This window comes from Sciurus carolinensis, chromosome 4, assembly GCF_902686445.1.
Source record: "Sciurus carolinensis chromosome 4, mSciCar1.2, whole genome shotgun sequence".
In the NCBI taxonomy this organism is placed as follows: Eukaryota; Metazoa; Chordata; class Mammalia; order Rodentia; family Sciuridae; genus Sciurus; species Sciurus carolinensis.
Genome location: NC_062216.1, coordinates 99088208 through 99108780, shown reverse-complemented (window position 1 = coordinate 99108780; position 20573 = coordinate 99088208).

Below are 20573 nucleotides of genomic sequence, written 5' to 3'. Positions count from 1 at the left end.
ACCTAGAAGCACAAGTTCCCAATAAAACATTGGCAAACTGAATTCAATAATGCATCCAAAAGATTATACACCATGATTGGGGGATTTATCCCAGGGAGGCAAGGATGGTTCAATATATGCAAATCAAATCAAGAAACATTACAAAGCAGATTAATAGACTGAAAGACAAAAACTATAATAGATATGGAAAAATCATTGGATAAAAGTTCACAATCTTTCATTATAAAAACCCTTAACAAAAAAAAAAAAAAAAAAACACCCTTAACAAATCAGGGATAAAAGAAACATCTCAACACAATATAAACTATATATTCATCATGTTAAGTAAAATAAGTCAAACTCTTCAGAAAGACAAGTATTGCCTATTTTCTCTCATATGTGGAATCTTAAAAAAAAGATGAAGAAGAAGACAATATTAAAGTAGAAGGGGAATTTTTAGGGAAGGAAAGAGGGGCACTTGGGGAAGGTGGGGAGGAAAGGTAAGAAAAAGTAGTACTGAAGACAGATAAAATCAAAGCATGTAATATGCATGTATGGAAATGTTACAATGAATCACATTCATTTGTACAATTTATATAGACTAATAATTAAATAAGAGTTAAAAACTATATGTGACAAATCCACAACCAACCTCATATTAAATAGGGAAATACTGAAAGCATTTGCTCTAAGATTCTAAACAAAACAAGGATGTCCACTTTATTATTCCTATATGACATTGTACCAAAATCTTAGGCAGAGCAATCAGGCAAGAGAAAGAAATAAAAAGTATCCAAATTAAAATGTTCACATTTCCCAAAGTTATCTATAGATAGAAAAAAAAATTCTAAAATTTATATGGAACCAAAAAAGGAATTCTGAGAAAAGGAAAAAAGAAAAAGAAATTTGAGGCATTACAATACTTGATGACACTGGCATGAAACCAGAAACATAAACCAATAGGACAAAATAAAAATCCACTGTCAACTCACTCTCAATAATAGCACCAAGAACACATAATGGAAGAAAGACAATCTCTTTAACAGAGTAGGGAAAACTGAATATACATATGCAGAAGATGAAACTAGACCCTTGCCATATTACAAACATCAACTCAAAATGGATCAAGAACCTAATTTTAAACCCCATACTACAAAACTGCAAGGACAAAATATATGGAAAACATTTTTAGATGGGCAAAGACCACTAGTCCCTTTAATGATTTCTCTGCTCATCTATTTGTCAGCACAATCTATTTTATCAGGTGGTAGCATTCCAAAAAAGAAACCACTGGACACAATTGTCATTTCTTTCCTATTTAAAAATATGTGTGTGTGTTTCCACCCTCTGAACCATCAGTTTGTAGAAAGAGTACACAGGGTAAAGACTGGGGAAATACACCTGGCAGATGACACATCAGCCTCAAGGGACAGAAACCATTTCTCCGGCTTTACACTGCATTACTGCCTCAACTGTATACTTACTTACAGTAAGATCTATCTATGTATCTGGGATGCAAGATCTATCTCTGTATTGCAATGTCTTCTGTGAGACCTACTTATCTTCCTTTACTGAGAGCAGGAGATGCAGAGACTCCTACAAAAATGTCAAACCATCCCTCTCCTTATTCTGTCCTGCCCTCCCTCTGTAGTGTGATAGTTCTAAGTCACAGTCTCATACTTGGACTTCAAGCAGGTCACCAACACATGAGAGGCCTGATTGTAGCTTGATTGTCTTTGGGTTCTGTGCTTTAATGTTCTTTCAATATTTGATCTAGATTTTATTTCTTACATTGAATACTAGAATCATAGCTATTGCCTAAGTTCATTGAAAATTGAGCAGCTTTTGTGGATCATCCTTTTTGTAGTTTAAAGTTGGTTTCAGAAGGGAGGGACTTAGAAATGGCTTTAATTTGCCATTTTTATGTGGAAGTCTCCAGATTGTTTCTTAACTGAGTCATATAAGAAAAGGATAGTTGCTTGGGAACAATTTAATCACATACTTTATATAAACTAGTAACTGAATTTTCTTTGGAGTTAAGTTAAACATTATAATTAATTGAAAGCACAACATACCAATTTCAGTTTAGCTTTGATAACTTGAGCCTTTTCATACAGAGTAAGTGGTGTTTAGCCTAAGAAAACAAGGTCTGCGGCTCAGCTCAGCTGTCTTGATTCATCTTCAATCTATGCTATCTTCATAAAGACTTGACCGTCATTCTGTTTCAGTGGACTCAGAGATTCTGTACTTTTCATTAAAGGAGTGTCCAATACAGGGGTCAAAATCAAGTGTGTAAAAGTGCCAGAGAGAACAAGGGAACATGGAGGAGGCCTGGAGAGGGAAAGGGGCTTGCTGTGACAAACTGGAGGTTACACCCCACAGCTAAATGAGACAACTCCACTCTGCTCCACCTGATTGCTGGCGGGTAACGAATTAGGTACGTGGCTGCCAGATCTAGTTTCTTCAGTAAATGCAGAAGTATGACATGAGCTCTGCCAGTTTTAAAACATTGGCTCAGATGTATTTTTAAAACATTATATAGAAAACAAAGCACATCTATGGACTAAAAAATGGATCTGAAGGGTCCTTGTGTCCCTCTCTGTAGTAATAGTTATAATTATTTCTGCCGAGCTTTCATTCCTCCTCTGAACCATATATATTTTTTTATTTACCTTGCTCTTTTTTGCTCTTCCTTGTGTGCTCTTGGTTTAGGCTCAGACCATTGGCATCCACTCCTTCACATTCCATCTTCTCTTTTGCAGATGCACCCTCTCCAGCTGTTCAGGGCACTTCATATGGTAACTTTTGTCTCTAAGCTTTTAATTAAATCATACACTGCACACACTCTGGAACTCTTTTTGTGTTCACTGTTTCTTCATTCAAATCACTGTTCATGAATTCATATTTCCTAGGGCTCTATCTACTAGCACAATAAAAATTGTGTCCAGGTGAAATTTCTTCCTTTCTCACTCTGGTAATAAAGAAAAGAGTTAGTTGTTTCTAACAAGCGACACCATCATTTTGCATGAGACCTAACTAGTTCCCTTGAAATATAACATTATGCAGGCAATGACATCAAGCCTACTGCAGAAATGTCCTGTCAATAATTCTTGAAGTTGCTGCTACCTATTCCTTTAAAAAGAGACCATTTGTTAAACAAACATTTGTTTTTGGAGCTCTGGAGATACACAGAAGAGTGCTTTAATCTCTAATGCTTACTATACATGTTAGGATACATGTCACTTTCCTTATGAATTATTTATATACTAGAAGTCTTATTATTTGGAAGCAAAGTTTACATTTTTCTGAGCAATACTGATTTTAATATGCTCTTTAACTTTGTGAATTTTATTAAAATAGTATATGATATTGAGAAAAATATAATATCAACCATATATAACTTGAGACCAAGTTGCTGAGAGAGTGAGATTTATATTGGTAGATTATATAAACCTTTAGATATTTATTTGGGTCAGTGTGGTCCGTTTTCCAGCTCTTCCACTAATTGCTAACATTTTCACCAGAAAATGTGAAACAAGATGAAGGCACCATGTTTTCCACTGAACATCTAAAAATAAGCAGTAAGGGATAGTCTCATAAAAGTATATTTTTCATTTCCCCTACAAAAAGTTGAAGAAACATAAAGTAAGGATATATGTTGGTTACCTACGAAGCATGGAGGAGGAAGCGATTTGAGGGCAATTCCACTCCAAGTTGCAGCAGCAGTGTCAGGAGGACTGCTCCCATGACAAAATCACCCTGCTGCTGGGCTACACAAATTACCCTTAATATCTTTGCTCTTTGCTTTTCTTCCCACTGATTTCCTGCCATTAGATTGGAATATACTCTATGGGCAAGTTAATTACTATGGGATTAATATTTTTATTCTGACTTTCCTTTTATCACAAGTTGCATAAAAAATAAGCCACCTAATTTAGTTTACCTCTATAGCGACAAAAGCTTTTTAGTTTAAATTAAATTTATTATTACTGGGTGCAAAAAAAATTATATGGGCACAGAGATTGTGAACATCTAATGGACACAAGGAAAAAATGTCTGCATTGGTGTTCAAAGTAATTATTACAAGTGCATATTGGGTGAGTACAATATGCAATTGGGTTGACAGCATACAGTAAGTTAAATGAATGACAGGAATCTTCTAAGGGACAAAAGGAAAAACTAGGAATCTCTGTTAAAAGGTACCTATACTACTCATGAAGCAGTGTAGCATTCTTTGAAAGTAACATAGATCAACTATAAATAGATACTGTAAACTCTGGGACAGCAACAAAAAACATGTTTAAAAAAGGTATAATTGATATACTAGGGCAGGGAAGAAAATGAAACCATATAAAATGCTCAATTAAAACCAAAAATGCAAAAAAGCAGGGAGAACTTTTAAGTTACAAACTTTGTAGATATAAATGCAACTATATTGATAATCATTTTAAATATAAATTGTTTAGAAGATCAAAAAAGATTATCATAGTATGTTTATTAAAAATGTCTCAGCAATACATTGCATATAATAAACTTTTTATTTTTAATTGAAATATAATATTTATATTTATTAGGGGGGACAATATGATAATTTGATACATGTATAAAATATATAATATCCAAATCAGGTAATAAGCATTTCTGTCTCCTCATTTCTATGTGTTCAGAATCTTCAAACATCTCTCTAGTAATTTTGAAAAGTAATATTTCAAATATTTTGAAATAAATTATAGTTATAGTTATCCTACTATGTAATAGAAAAGCAAAACTAATTTCCCCATCTAACTGTTATCCAGTCTCTCTGGATACCACCTCGTAAAATTTGGATGATCTCTAGTCTACTTTCTACTTCAATGTCGTCAATATTTTTAGCTTCTACAAATGGGCAAGAACATTTAAAATTTGTATTTCTGTCCCCAGATTATTTCACTTAACATAGTATTCTTTAATTCTGTTTCAAGTGAAATGATCTCATTTTTTTTACAATTGCAAACATTCTGTGTGAATACATTTTAAAAAATAAATTCACTCTCAATATAACGATACAGATAAAATAAATGTAAAGGGATGAATATCAATGCTAATATAAATCAAATGAAATCTATAGTAGCTACATTAATTTCAGACAGACATACCTCAAGATAAAGAAAATTATCAGGGTTAAAAGGGGGCATTACATAACAATAATGGGGTTAATTCCAGTAGGACATAACAACTCTTCATGTACATGCATATAACAACAAAACATCAAACAACATATGGCAAAAATGATAGAACAGCAAGGCAAAATTGTTTTGTTATAGCTGAAGTTTATAAACATTTACCTATCAGTAATTGATATATGCAATAGGCAGAATATCAATAAAGACAAAGTTGACCTGAATACAAAAACAAAGTCTCAAGGCAAGAAATATTTTGAAATAGCTGCAAATGAAAATACAATTTATAAAATATGTAGGATGCAATGAAAAATGAAAATCAATGTAGATAAATTTATAGCTTTGAATTCATACATTAGAAAAAGTAAAGATCTATAATCAATAACCTAAGTTTCCGCCTTAGAAAACTAAATAAAGACAAGCAACACCAACCTAAAGCAACTTTCCAACACCCCAAATACCAGCTAGATTTCCTATCTTTTAATTCAATTCTGACTCTATCCATCTGGAGTTATCATAAAGTCCCACAAGATAAGGACTCAGAACTATATGATTGTTCCACTTCACATGTTATTTGCAAGTCTTGGTCTCTGGTACTTCTAATATACCATTTATAAACTGGTGGTTTCCATGACCCTCTCTCAGGTTTGATTAATTTGTTAAGAGTGCTGTGCAGAACTTAGGGAACTACTTTTTAAAATTTTTTAATTTGTTCTTTTTAGATATACATGATGGTAGAGTGTATTTTGACATATTATACATACATGGAGTATAACATCCCATTCTTGTGTTTGTACATGATGTAGAGTTACATTTGTTCTGTATTCATATGTGTATGTAGAAAATTATGTCCAATTGTATTTTCTTTTCTATTCCTATCCCACCCTTCCTTCATTCTTTGTCTAATTCAAATAATTTCTATTCTCCTGCCTCCCTTATTGTGTATTAGCATGCATATATCAGAGAGAACATTCAGCCTTTGGATTTTGGAGGATTGACTTATTTCACTTAGCATGACAGTCTCCAGTTGCATCCATTTATTGGCAAATAACATAATTTCATTCTTCTTTATGACTGAATAATATTCCATTGTATATATATATATATATATATATATGTATATACCATATTGTGTGTGTATTATATATCACAGTTTCTTTATCCATTCATCTGTTGAAGGGCATCTAGGTTGGCTTCCATAGTTTAGCTGTTGTTAATTGTGCTACTATAAACATTGATATGGTCTCTTCACTAAGGTGTGCTGATTTAAAGTCCTTTGGGCATACACTGGGAAGTGGGATAACTAGGTCAAATGGTGTTTCCATTACAGGTTTTCTAAGGAATCTCCATACTGCTTTACAGGGAACTACTTTATTTACTTATACTGGTTTATTATAAAGACTGTAACTTGGAAGCAGCCAAATGGAAGAGATATTTGGGGAAATGAGTGGGGTGGTGTGGAGTATCCAGCTATCTCTTGTTGTACCATCATCCCAGCACCTCTCTGTGTTCCGCAATAAGAAGCTCATCAGATCTTTTGTAATTTTTTACAGAGGTTAATAGAACTCACTATCCAATTTCCTCATTTTTACAGGTTGATGAGTGGAGAACAAGTTTCCAACCCTCTAAGTACTTAGTCTTTCTGGTACACAGCTCCATCCTAAGTTTTTAGGGTCCCCACCCTGAATTGAGTCATTAGCACAATCTTATATAGTTCAAAAGAGGATCATTGTAAATAACAAAAGTCACTGTTATCTCTCAAGAAGTTCCATTTTAGGAGTTCTGTGACAGAAACTAGTGACAAGACCAAATATATTTCATACTACAGTACAAGGAAAAGAAATTAAAGATCGATTCATATATAAATTCTAACAAAATATGTGCAGTATATGGGTTTTGAAAACCACATAACTGATTAAAAGAAACCAAAAAAGATCCAAATAACTGAAAAAATGTTTCATGCTCATGAAAGGGAGACTCAATTTCATAAACATGTCAATTCTTCTTAAATTTGACTATAGATTCAATGCCACCTCAGTGAAAACTACAGTAAGTTATTTTGTAGATATTGACAAATTGATTTAAAACTTTATATGGAAAAGCAAAATACCCAGTGTATCCAGCATCATACTGAGGAAGGACAAAATCAGAGAACTGACATGGCCTTGACACTTAATACTTGCCAGCCCTCAAGGTTTACTACAGTAACCAAGACAATGTGGTATTGAAAGAAGAATAAACAAACAGATCAGTGGAACAGAACAGAGAACCCATAAATAAACCCAGATAGAGTCAGTTGACATTTGATGAAGGAGCAAAGGTAGTTGTATAAAGAAACAGATAGTGCTGGAACAATGGGTAGTCCTAACTCAAAAAAGATAAATTTTGACACTGAACTTCTGGTAACAAGAAAACGTAAAAATAATAAATACTTATGCACCATATGTGGGTGCAAATAATTACACAAAAGATATAATACTCAAATTGAAGCCTCAGATAGATCCCAGTACAAGAATACTGGGTAATTTCAACACACCTCTCTCATCGTTAGATAGGTAATCCAGATATAAACTCAGTGGAGTCTCTTTATACCTGAAAAATATTATAAATCAAATGGACTTAACAGATGTCTATAGAACATTTCATCTAACGACAGCTAAATGTACTTTCTTCTCATGAAGAAATTCATTCATGGAATCTTCATCAAAATAGACCATATCTTATGCTACAAAGCAACTCTTAGCAAATACAAAAAAATTAATATAATTCCTTGCACCTTTCTCTGATTATAATGGAATGGAATTAGAAATCAACACACACACACACACAAACACACAACACAAACCTACAGAAACTATATAAACACATGGAGATCGAATGGTACATTTTTGAATGGGATGAATGGGTGATAGAATAAATCAAGGGAGAATTTTTTTGAAATCTTAGACTCAAATAAGAATAGTGATACAACATACCAGTACTTCTGGGACACCATGAAGGCAGTTCTAAGAGGAAAGTTTAAAAGCATGAGTGCTACATAAGAAAAAAAGAGATTCCAAATAAACTGCCTAATGATGCTTCTCAAGGCCCTTGAAAAAGAAGAACAAACCAATTTTAAAAACAGAAGGAAGGAAATAAATATCAGAGCTGAAACCAATGAATTTGAGAATTTTTTAAAAAGGCCAAAGAATCAAAGAGCTGTTTCTTTGGAAATATAAACAAGATTAATAAGCTCTTAGCTAAACTAACCAAAAGAAAAAGAAGACCCAAATTAATAAAATTAAAGATGAAAAAGGAGAAATCACCACAAACATCACAGAAATTCAGTGGATCATTGGAACTGTTTTGAATACTTATACTCCCATAAGCTGGAAACCTAGAAGAAATGGATACATTTCTAAACATGTATGATCTGCCAAAATTAAATCAAGAGGACATAGAAAATGTAAATAAACCGATAACTTGTAATGAGAAAAAGCAGTAATAAGAAATATTCCAACAAAGAAAAGCCCAAGACCAAATGGATTCTCAGTTGAGTTCAACCAAATCTTTGAGGTTAATACGTCTCAAGTTATTCCAAGAACTAGAAAGGTATGGAACACTTCCAAGTTCATTCTATGAAGCCAGTATCACTCTCATATCAATACCAGATAAGGACATATCAAGGAAAGAAAACTACAGACCAATATCCCTGATGAACTTAGATGTAAAATTAATTGATAAAATATTAGCAAATCACATTCAACAACACATTAAGAGGATTGTACATCACAACCAAGTTAGTTTTATTCTAGAGATGCAAGGATATTTTAACATATGCAAATTATGGATATAATTCATTTAAGGGCAAAATGAATTCATTTAATTCTATTTAAGGGCAAAAATAACTTAGTCATCTCAATAGATGCACAGGAGGAAGCCCTTGACAAAATTCAGCATTCATACATGATAAAAGCACTGAATATAACAGAGATAAAAAGAACCTATCTCAACAGCATATTTCCCTTAAAATTTGCAAGATAGTGATGTTTACTCTCATGCTAGAAATTCTAGCTAGAGAATTAGGCAAGAGAAGGAAATAAAAGGATTAAAAATAGGAAATGAAGAATTCAAATCATCACTGTTTTCAGATGATATCCTATGCCTAGAAGATTAAAAAAAAAAAAAATCTCCACCAAAAGAGTACTGCAGCTAATAAACAAATTTGACAAAGTAACAGGTTACAAAATCAACATACAAAACTCAAAAGCTTTATATATACCAAAAATCAATCCACTGAGAAAGACGTCAAGAAAGCATTCCCATTCACAATAGCCTCAAAACAAACAGGAAAAAAAAAAAAAAAAAAAAATATATATATATATATATAAACCAATGAAGTGAAAGACCTCTGCAAGGAAAACCACAGAACACTGAAGAAAAAAATTGAAGATCTTAGAATATGGAAAGACTTCCCTTGTTCATGGATAGGCAGCATCACTGTTAAAATGGCCATACTACGAAAAGAAAAGTAATTACAGATACAATGTAATTCCCATCAATATACCAAGGACGTTCTTCACAGAACTAAAAAACAAAAAGAAAAGTAGTCCCAAAATTCATTTGGAAGAATAAAAGTCCCAAAATAGAAAAGAAATTCAATGTTAAAAAAGCAATGGTGGTGACATAACAATTCCTGACTTCTAATTATACTACAGAGCTATAATAGCAAAAACTGCATGGTACCATCATTAAAAACAGACACATAGATCAATGGTACATAATAGGAGACACAGAGACAAACCCACATAATTACAGTCATCTGATCCTTGACAAACAAGTCAAAAACATTACTGGAGAAAAACAGCCTTTTCAAGAAATGGTGCTGGGAAAACTGGTTATCCATTGGTAGAAGAAAGAAACTATACTCTTATTGCTCACCATGAGAAAAATCAACTCAAAATGGATCAAAGATCTAGGACAATGACTTTCTCAACAGAACCCCTAAAGCTCAGAAAATAATGCCAAAGGTTAATAAATGGAATGGCATCAAGTTTAAAAGCTTCTGTGTGGCAAAGAAAACAATTAGTAATGTGAATAGAAAACTAACACAATGGGGAAAAAATCTTTGCTAGCTACTCTTCTGAGAGAGGTTTAATTTTAGAATACATAAAGAGTTCAAAAACAGCACTGAAAAAAATAATAACCCAATTAATAAATGGAAAAATGAATTAGACATTTTTCAAAAGAAGAAATACAAATGGCCAGCCAATACATGAAAAAATGTTCAAAATTATTATAGATTAGGAAATTGGAAATCAAAATTACAGATTTAATCTCTGACCAGTTAGATGGCAGTCATCAAGAATACAAACAATAATAAATGCTGGAAAGGACCTAGAGAGAAAGGAACATTTTTACACTGTTGATGAGATTATAAATTAGTACAACCACTATGGAAACAGTACAGATGTCCCTCAAAAGACTAAGCATGGAACCACCATATGACCCAGTTATACTACTCCTTGGTATTTATCCTAAAGAATTAAAGTCATCATACTATAGTGATACATATATTCCCATGTTTATAGCAGCACAATTCACAATAGCCATACTATGGAACCAGTCTAGATGTCCATCAATGGATTAATGAATAAAGAAAATGTCTATATATACAATGGAGTTTTATTCAGCCATAAAATGTAAAATTATGTTATTTGCAGGAAAATTATGTCATTTGACATCATTGTGTTAAGCAAAATAAGCCAACTAAGAAGTGTCATATGTTTTCTTTCATATGTGGAAGCTATAGAGCAAAAAGGAAAAGGAAGGTGGGGGTGGGAAATCTTAGGAAAATCAAAGGGAGATCAATACAGAAAAGGGACCAGCAGGAGGGAGAAGAAGAGGGAGTGGGAAGCATCGGGGAGTGATATTGGCCAAATTATATTGTTATATTATGAGCATTTAAGAATATATAACAACAAATTCCATCATAATATACAACTATAATCCACCAATTTGAAAAAGTGGAAAGAAAAAAGGAAGCAACTTCTCTGAGATAGAAAATGTTAAGAGAATAAAAAGACAAGCCACAGATTGGGCAAAAATATTTGTGAAACACAAATTCGAATTATGACCTTTGTGAAAAGTCACCAAAGAAAATACACCAGATGAAAATAAACAAATAAAACAACTTCAATTTCACACATCATTAGAAAGTTTCAAGTTAAAATAACAATAAAATACTATCATACAATAAGTATTATAAATATAAAACACAAACAAAAAACCTGACAACACCCAATGCTAACAACATAGTGGAGAAAAATAACTCTATTAATTTCTGGTGTCAAACAAAATGATATGGTCACTTCAGAAGACTGTTAATTTTTTACCAATCTAAACATAGTCTCAATGTGCAACCTAGCAGCTGCACTCCTAGGTATTTATCAGTTGAGGTGAAAATTCACATCCATGCAAAAATCTGCAAGTAAATGTTGGTAAAAGCAGTATTCACCATCACTCCAAACTCAGAGCAACCAAGATATCCTTCAGCAGGTGAATGGATAAATAAACTGTTGTATCCACATGATGAAATATTATTGTATGATAAAAAGGAATAAGCTATCAAACCATGAAAAGACAAGAAGGAAATTTAAATGCATATTAGTAAGTGAAACAAGTCAGTCCAAAAAGTTCACATGCTGTATGATTTCAACCATTTAATATTCTGGAAAAGGCAAAACTATAGAGGCAGCAAAGATCAGCGGTTCCCAGGTTTGAGGAAAGGGGAAGGAAAGCTGAATAGATGAAGAATAGCCAATTTTTAGAGCAATGAAAGTATAACACATTATATTATAATTGTAGATATATGATACTATGCAGTTGTCAAAACCTACAGAACTGCATCACACAGAATTATCTTTAATGTAAACTATGGGCTTCACTTAGTAATAATGTGTTTACATTCCTGTTACTTTTAATAAATGTACCCACAAATTCAAGGTGTGATAATAGAGAAAACTACATGGGCAAGAGGGAATATTTAGGAAATCTCTATACTATGTGCAAAATTTTTTCTGTAAATCTAAAATTATTCTAAACAACAAAATGGAAAAAATATACCTGAATGCTTGTTTCAATGTTATTTCAAACTTTTTCTTTTACAATGTTTTATATTTCACATAAATTCTACCATCTATTCAATTGAACAAACTAGAAAAAATGCATTATTCTTGACACTTCTTCCATTAATCCCTGTACCCAATGCAGTCACTCATTTTAAAGCATTTTACTTCCAAAATATTTTACAAGTTCATCTTCTCTGCTTGTCCATTCACACTGCCATTACTTTATGGCCATTCTAGGACAAATGAAGGAACCTCTGTGCACATTCACCCTGCACCCTCTTTGTCCTACTTGCACAATGCCTATAGAATATTCCTTTCAAAATGTTAATTATGTGCCAGGCATGGAGGTGCACGCTTGTAATCCCAGCGGCTCGGGAGGTTGAGAAAGGAAGATCTCCAATTCAAAGACAGCCTCAGCAAAAGCGAGGTGCTAAGCAACTCAGTGAGACCCTGTCCCAAAATAAAATACAAAATAGGACTGGGGATGTGACTCATTGGTCAAGTGCCCCTGAGTTCAATCTCTGGCACTTAAAAAAAAAAAAAAAGTAAATTATGTCATTTTCTGCATTCAAAATGAGTTGTCTGGATAAAGGCAGAGATCAAAGACATCCATACATTGTCTCACTCATATTTACTTTCAGTTTCAATTCCTATTGTACACTTTCTTGATCTTCATTTAATCCTACTAACTTTCTTATAGCCCTATACTTATCATTTCTTCTCCCACTACAGGAATATTGCACATGCTATTGACTGCAATATGACACTTCTCTGCCATTTTGCCTGTAAATATAATGCACAAGTACTATTGATTTGGGAAACCTACATTGACATAGTTGATCAGTTCTCCAAATGGTCTATTTTAATACTGTATATACTTCTTTGCAGCATTTACCTCCATTTTTATTCTGTTTATGTATTATGAATCCTATTTGGCTTCAACTACAGAAATGGGATCATCAAGTACCTTTTCCTTAATGTTCTAACTTCATTATGTCTTGCTGTTGTCTTACATATAATGAAAACTCAATTATTGAAGGAACAAAATAATACACAAGTAAATGAAGGACTGAGTGAGCTTTCAATGTATTCTAAGAGACCATCACACTATTGGATAACGAAGGAGGTACAGATCTCAAGACAGAAGATCAAGTAATAAACTTTACAAGTGTAAAGAATGCGTATTATTTTCCTTTAGATAACATAGCATTAGTTAGTAACCAATATTTTTGTCCTTCTACATTGTGACTCATACTAAGTTATCATTATCGTTACCATTCAATTAGGACTGCTATAGCTAGTCAAACACTTGTCATAAGTTAAAAGATGAAACTGGCAATAACAATGTGTCTATTGCTGCACAACAAGGAGGAGACAGAGGTTCAAGTTCTTCCTATAACCAGCGAGGCAGAGACTAGAAGGCCTAAGAGGGGCAGGATGACCACGTGATGCAGAGAAGTATCTCATAAAAGAGCAATTAAAGAATAGTTCCCAGATAAGATCCTTCTTTCCCAAAAGCCCTAAGGGAAAGTGAAGGGTATCAGTGTAAGTGATCCCACAGAAACCATGCTGGACACAGGAAATCACATAAGGAAACTTATTAAGCAAACAGAGTATCTCCCTGCAGGGTAAGAGAGAAAATGAGAGGAAAAGAATTAGGAGAGTGGAAAACAATGAGAAAGAAAGTGAGTCAACGGGAGAGAAAGCAAGAGAGAAAAGATGGCTGGGTAGCTACCATGAAGCAGTTGAATTCCGCCGGGCTAACAGGGGACCAATAATGGAGAAGGATACTTGCAAGTTGACTGATGAACCAATAGCTAGATAGGATGTTCACAGATTGACAAGTGGTTGGGAGGCGGGGATAATGGCTGCACCAGAAAGGTCAGGAGGGAGCAGCTTTGTACATTACAATCAGAGTTGTTATATTTGGTAACAAAATATGAAGTGTTCAGCAAACTTTGCTAACAGTGAACAGTTAAGTACTTCTCTTATCTTCATTCTCAGTTAATAACTTCCCTACTCTGCCAACTCAGAAAAGGAGAAACACAATTGTGTTGCCTTCAAGAGACAGGAAGCCTCTAGTCAGTGAAGTCAGTGGGCAACAGGGTCAAGGAGTCATGAGTAGGATATAAAATGTGTGCTAAGCAGCCTTTCAGGAGTGTACAGAGTTGACTGAGCACCCTCATGCAGCACTGTTTCTTTAGCAGTATAAAAATAAGCAATCAATAAATGGGCCAAGGACCTGGACAGACACTTTACAGAAGAAGACACACAGGCAGTGAATAAATATATGAAAAAGTGTTCAACATCTCTAGTAAGTAGGGAAATGCAAATTAAAACAACTCTAAGATTTCAACTTACTCCAATTAGAATGGCTTTTATCAAGAACACAAACAATAATAGATGTTGGTGTGGATGTGGGGAAAAAGGCACACTTTTACATTGCTGGTGGAGTTGCAAATTGGTGCAGCCACTCTGGAAAGCATTGTGGAGATTCCTCAGAAAACTTGGAATGGACCCACCTTTTGACCCAGTTATCCCACTCCTCGGTTTACACCCAAAGGACCTAAAATCAGCAAACTACAGTAACACAGCCATATCAATGATTATAGCAGCTCAGTTCACAATAGCTAGATTGTGGAACAAACCTAGATGCCCTTCAACAGATGAATGGATAAAGAAACTCTGGTATATATATACACAATGGAATACTATTCAGCCATAAGAAGAATAATATTATGGCATTTGCAAATAAATGGATGGAATTGGAGAATATCATGCTAAGTGAAATAAGCCAAGCCCAGAAAACCAAAGGCTGAATGTTTTCCCTGATAAGTGGAAGATGATATATAATGGGGCTGGGGGTGGGGAATGAGAGAATAATTGGGGAACTTTAGAATATGTAGAAGAAAATGAGAGGGAGGGGGTATGAAAAATGGTGGAATGAGACAAACATCATTGCCCTATGTACAGGTATGATTACACGAATGGTATGAATCTGCATTGTGTACAACCATAGAAACAAAATTATATACCCCATTTGTGTACAATGAATCGAAATGCAGTTTGTAAAAAATTAAAAACCAAATAAAAATAATAATTAAAAAATGAGCAATGAACCATTAAATCAATATGGTGTTAAAATGTACATTTCTAATGAAAAATTAAATGCTAGATTTTAGCAAAAACAAAAAAAAATCATTGATGAATGTACAACTGCACTAAATGGTTGTCCTTATTTACCATCCTCCATTGAGTAAACAGGTATATCATTGACCATGTTGATAGAAAACACAATTCTGCTAAAGAAGCAAAAATATCAATTTCAAATGTTATTTTTTTATTAAGCAAATATTTAAAATGAAAATTTAATACACCAAGTTAAAGAAGTTTTTATTTATTGTGACATGAAGCAAGAATTCTTCCAAACAAATGAAACTATTTCTAAGTAAATGTCGCCCATTTTCTAGTCTACTCTTTTTCAGTGCAATATGTGAAAAATGGAGGGATGGTTATTATGATGTTGGTTCCATTTACAGATATTCTCAAATGATTAAATGATATTAGTATTATGTCGATCAAGAAATGTTCCAAACAGTAAATGCATTAAGGTAATTCTAATGATGGTTGAATTTATTTCATTGAATTTGGAAGCCCATTCTGTGAAAGATGAAATGCATAAACAATAATAGTATTTCAATGTATACAATCAGTTAGAAAAAGACTGAAATTAGCTTACTTTTTGAAAGAACTAAATAAAGAGGGGTTATAAAACTGTCGGAAATCCATGCAAATGAGTATGCATACACACTTGTGCTGCTATGGTTGAATGTTTCTGTGTCCCCAGAACTCATATGTGTAAACCAAATCACAATGCAACAATGTCAGAGAGTGGGGGGTGTTGACATTGATTAGATCATGAGGGTGCAGACTTTGTGAATGGGGTTAGGGACCTCGTAAAAGAGGCCCCAGAGAATTGCCTGCCTCTTGTACTGGATTGGTTCTTCTTACTTATGCATTAAGATGAAATTCCCTGTAGAATATTTATATATACACATAACATGATTTTTTAAGAATTAATTCTGCATTGCCTCCCCTTACCCATCCCTCCACCCTGCCTCTTGATCTCTTTCTACATTGCTGGTCTTCCCATTATCTTTATGATATCTTATCCTTACGTCTCCCTTTCCTTTATTTTATTCTAGCTTCTACATATGAAAGAAAACATTTGACTTTTGAATTTCTGAGTTTGTTTTGTTTCACTTAGCATGATAGTCTCCAGTTCCATCCATTTACCAGCAAATGTCATAAAGACATTCTTCTTTACGGCTGAGTGATACTCCATTATGTACATATACCATATATACTTTAACCATTCATCAGATGAAGGGCATCTAGGTTGGTTCCATAGCTTAGTTATTATGAATTGAGCTTCTATAAACATTGATGTGGATGCATCACTGTAGTAAGTCCTTTGCGTATTTACTAAAAAGTGGGAAAACTGAGTCAAATGGTGTTTCCATTTCAAGTTTTTTGAGAAATCTCCATACTGCTTTCCAGAGTGGTTGTACCAATTTGCAGTTCCACCAACAATGTTTGAGTGTACCTTTTTCCCCCACAGCCAACGTTTATTGTTGCTTGTGTTCTGGATAATTGCCATTCTGACTGGAGTGAGATAAAATCTCAATGTAGTTTTAATTTGCATTTCCCTGATTGCTAAGACATAGAATTTTTTTTATATATTTGTTGACCATTTTATTTCTTCTTTTGAGAAATGTTTGTTTAATTCATTTTCCCATTTATTGATTGGGTTATTTGTTTTTTGTTGTTGTTGTTAAATTCTCTCAGTTCTTTGTATATCTGGAATATTAATGCCCTATCTGAGGAGCATGTGGTAATGATTTTTTCCCATTCTGTAGGCTCTCTTCACACTCTCATTTCCTTTGTTGTGAAGAAGCTTTTTCATTTGATGCCATCCCACTTATTGATTTTTTTAATTTTATTTCTTGCATTTTAGAAGTGTTATTAAGGAAGTCAGTTTCTGACTCCAACATGTTGGAGTGATGGGCCTACATTTTCTTCTAGCAGGTGTAGGGGTTCTGGTCCAATTCCTAGGTCTTTGATCTACATTGAGTTTTGTACAGGGTGAGAGATAAAATTAAATTTCATTCTACTATATATGAATTTCTAGTTTCCAAGAATCATTTACTAAAATTGCTATCTTTTCTCCAATGTGTTTTGGCAACTTTGCCTAGTATGAAATAACTGTATTACATGGGAATTTTTCTCTGTGTCTTCTATTCCATTCCACTGGTCTTCATGCCTGTTTTGGTGCCAGTACCATGCTGTTTTTATAACTAAACTCTGTAGTATAATTTGAGGTCTAATACCAAATCAGTAGGAGACAGGAAATAATATCAGAGTCAAAAAATCAATAAAATTGAGAATAAAAACAAACAGAAGATCAATAAACGAAAGGTTGGTCTTTCGAACAGATTTTTAAAAACCTGACAATCCCTCAGCGAAACTAACCAAAAGAAAGAGGGGGAAACCCTAAAATTATCAAAATCTGGGATGAAAAAGGAAATATCACCACATAGATTACTGAAATCCAGAGATTCATCAGAAGCTATTTTGAAAATATATATTCCAATAAGCTAGAAAATCTTAAAGATACTCATAAATTCATAGAAACATATGATGCATCCCATTGACTCAGGAGGATGTAAAAAGCTTTTGTTTGTTTGTTTGTTTTTCTTTTGGTTGCCTTGTTTTTTTAGGAATTTCTATACTGCTTTCCAGAGTGGCTATACTAGTCTGTAGTCCCACCTACAATGTACAAGTGTATCTTTCGTACCTTTCCCCCAACAATCTCACCAACGTTATTATTTGTATTCATGATCATTGCCCTCCTGACTGGAGTAAAATGAAATCTCAGTGTAGTTTTGATTTACATTTCCCTGATTGCTAGAGATGTTGAACATTGTTTCATATTTTTCCTATATTTGTTGGCAATTTTTATTTCTTTGATAAAAAGTTTGTTTAATTCTTTGACCATTTATTCAATGTCTTATTTTGGGGGGATTATTTTGATATTAGATTTTTTTGTTCTTTATATATTCTGGATATAAATACCCTGTCAGAGGAGTAGCTGGTTAAGATTTTATCCCATTCTTTAGGCTCTCTCTTCACACTCTTAATCATTTCCTTTTTTGTACAGAAGTGTTTTAGTTTGATGGCATCCCACTTAACTGATTTTTGGTTTTAATTCTTGTGTTTTAGGGATCTTGTTAAGGAAGTTGGTGCCACATGATAGAGTGTTGACTATATGTTTTCTTCTAACAGTTACAAGGCTTCTTATGTAATTTGTAAATATTTTGTCCATTTCAATTTGAGTTTTGTGCAGGACAAGAGGGGTCTGGTTTCACTTTTCTACACATAACTCTCTGGTTTTCCTGCACCATTTGTTAAAAAGACTGTCTTTCCTCCTAAATATATTTTTGACAGCTTTGTCAAGTATCAGATGGCTGTATATATATGGATTTGACTGTGTCTTCTCTTCTGTTCCATTAGTCTTTGTATCTATTTTGATGCCAAGACCATGCTGTTCTGGTTACAACTCTAGATGATTTCAGATCAGGTATTGTGATGGCTCCATCTTTGCTTATCTTCTTTAGTAATGCTTTGACTATTGTGGGTCTTATTCTTCCAAACAAATTTTAAAATTGATTTTTCTAATTCTGTGAAGAATGCCATTGGAATTATGGCAGGATTGCACTGAATGTATATATTGCTTTTGGTAATATGGCCTTTTCAACAATATTAATTCTGCCTATCTAAGAACAGAAGACCTGAAGACCTGTCTTCTAAGGTCTTCTTCAATTTATTTCTTCATGTTCTGTTGTAGAGCTCTTTACTTCTTTGGTTAGATTAATTCCCAAGTATTTTATTTTACTGAGGTTATTGTTAACAGTATGGTTTTCCTGATTTATTCCTCAGCTGATCACTGTTGGACTACACAAAAGCTATTGATTTATGGGTGTTCATCTTGTAGCCTGCTGTTTTTCTAAATATATTTATCAGCTTTTTTGGTAGAGTTTTTTGGGTCTTATAGATATGGGATCATGTCATCAGCAAATTGAGATAATTTGATTTCTTCTTTTCCTATTCAAATCCCTTTGGTTTCCTTTTCTTGCCTGACTGCTCTGGCTAATGTTTCCAGGGTTCTATTGAATGGAGTGGTGAAAGTGGACAATGTTGTCTTGTTCCTGACTTTAGAGGAAATACTTTTAGTTTTCTCTCCATTTTGTATGATATTGGCTTTGGGTTTGCCATGAATGGCCTTTATGGTGTTGTGGTAAGTCCCTTTGATACCTAGTTATCCAACATTTTTAATATGAATGAGTGCTGGATTTTTTTCAAAAGCATTTTCTGCATCTACTGGGATGATCATGTGATTCTTATCTTTACTTATGTTTATTTGGGTATGCTGAAGCATCCTTTATTCCTGGAATGAAACACACTTGCTCATGGTGTATATTCTTTTTGATATGTTTTTGAAAGTGATTTGCTAAAATTTTATAAAGAATTTTTGCATCTATGTTCATCAGGGATATTGGTCTGCAGTTTTCTTGCCTTGTGTCTTTGTCTGATTTTGGTATGTGAGTTATACTGGCTTCGTAGAATGTATTTGGGAGTGTTCCCTCCCTTTCAATTTCATGGAATAGTTTGAAAAAGACTGATATTGGTTCTTCTGTAAATCACTGGTAGAACTCAGCTGAGAATCCATCAGGTCCTTGGTTTTTCCTTTTTGAAAGGTATTTAATTGCTATTTCAATTTCATTATGTGCTATTTGTCTATTTAGGTTTTCTATATCTTCCTGATTCAATTTTGGCAGGTCATACATGTCTAGAAATTTGTCAGTATCATCTAGATTTTTCAGTTTATTGGAGTATAAATTTTCAAAATAGGTCAAGATAATCCTCTGGATTTCAGAAGTATCTGTGGCAATATCTCCTTTATTATCCCTAATCCTGTTCCTCTGGGTCTTCTTTCTCTTTTGGTTAATTTGGATAAAGTTTTATCAATATTATTTATCTTTTGTAAAATCAACTCATTACATTGATCTTATGTATTGATTTTGTATTCTCAATTTCATTGATTTTGGCCCTGATCTGAATTGTTTCCCATCTTGTACTGCTTTTGGAATTAGTTTATTCTTCTTGTTCTAGGTTTTGAGGTACAGCATCAGATTATTCAGGTTCTATATTTTTTAACATAGGCACTCAGTACTATAAATATTCCTCCTAGGTCTGCTTTCATACT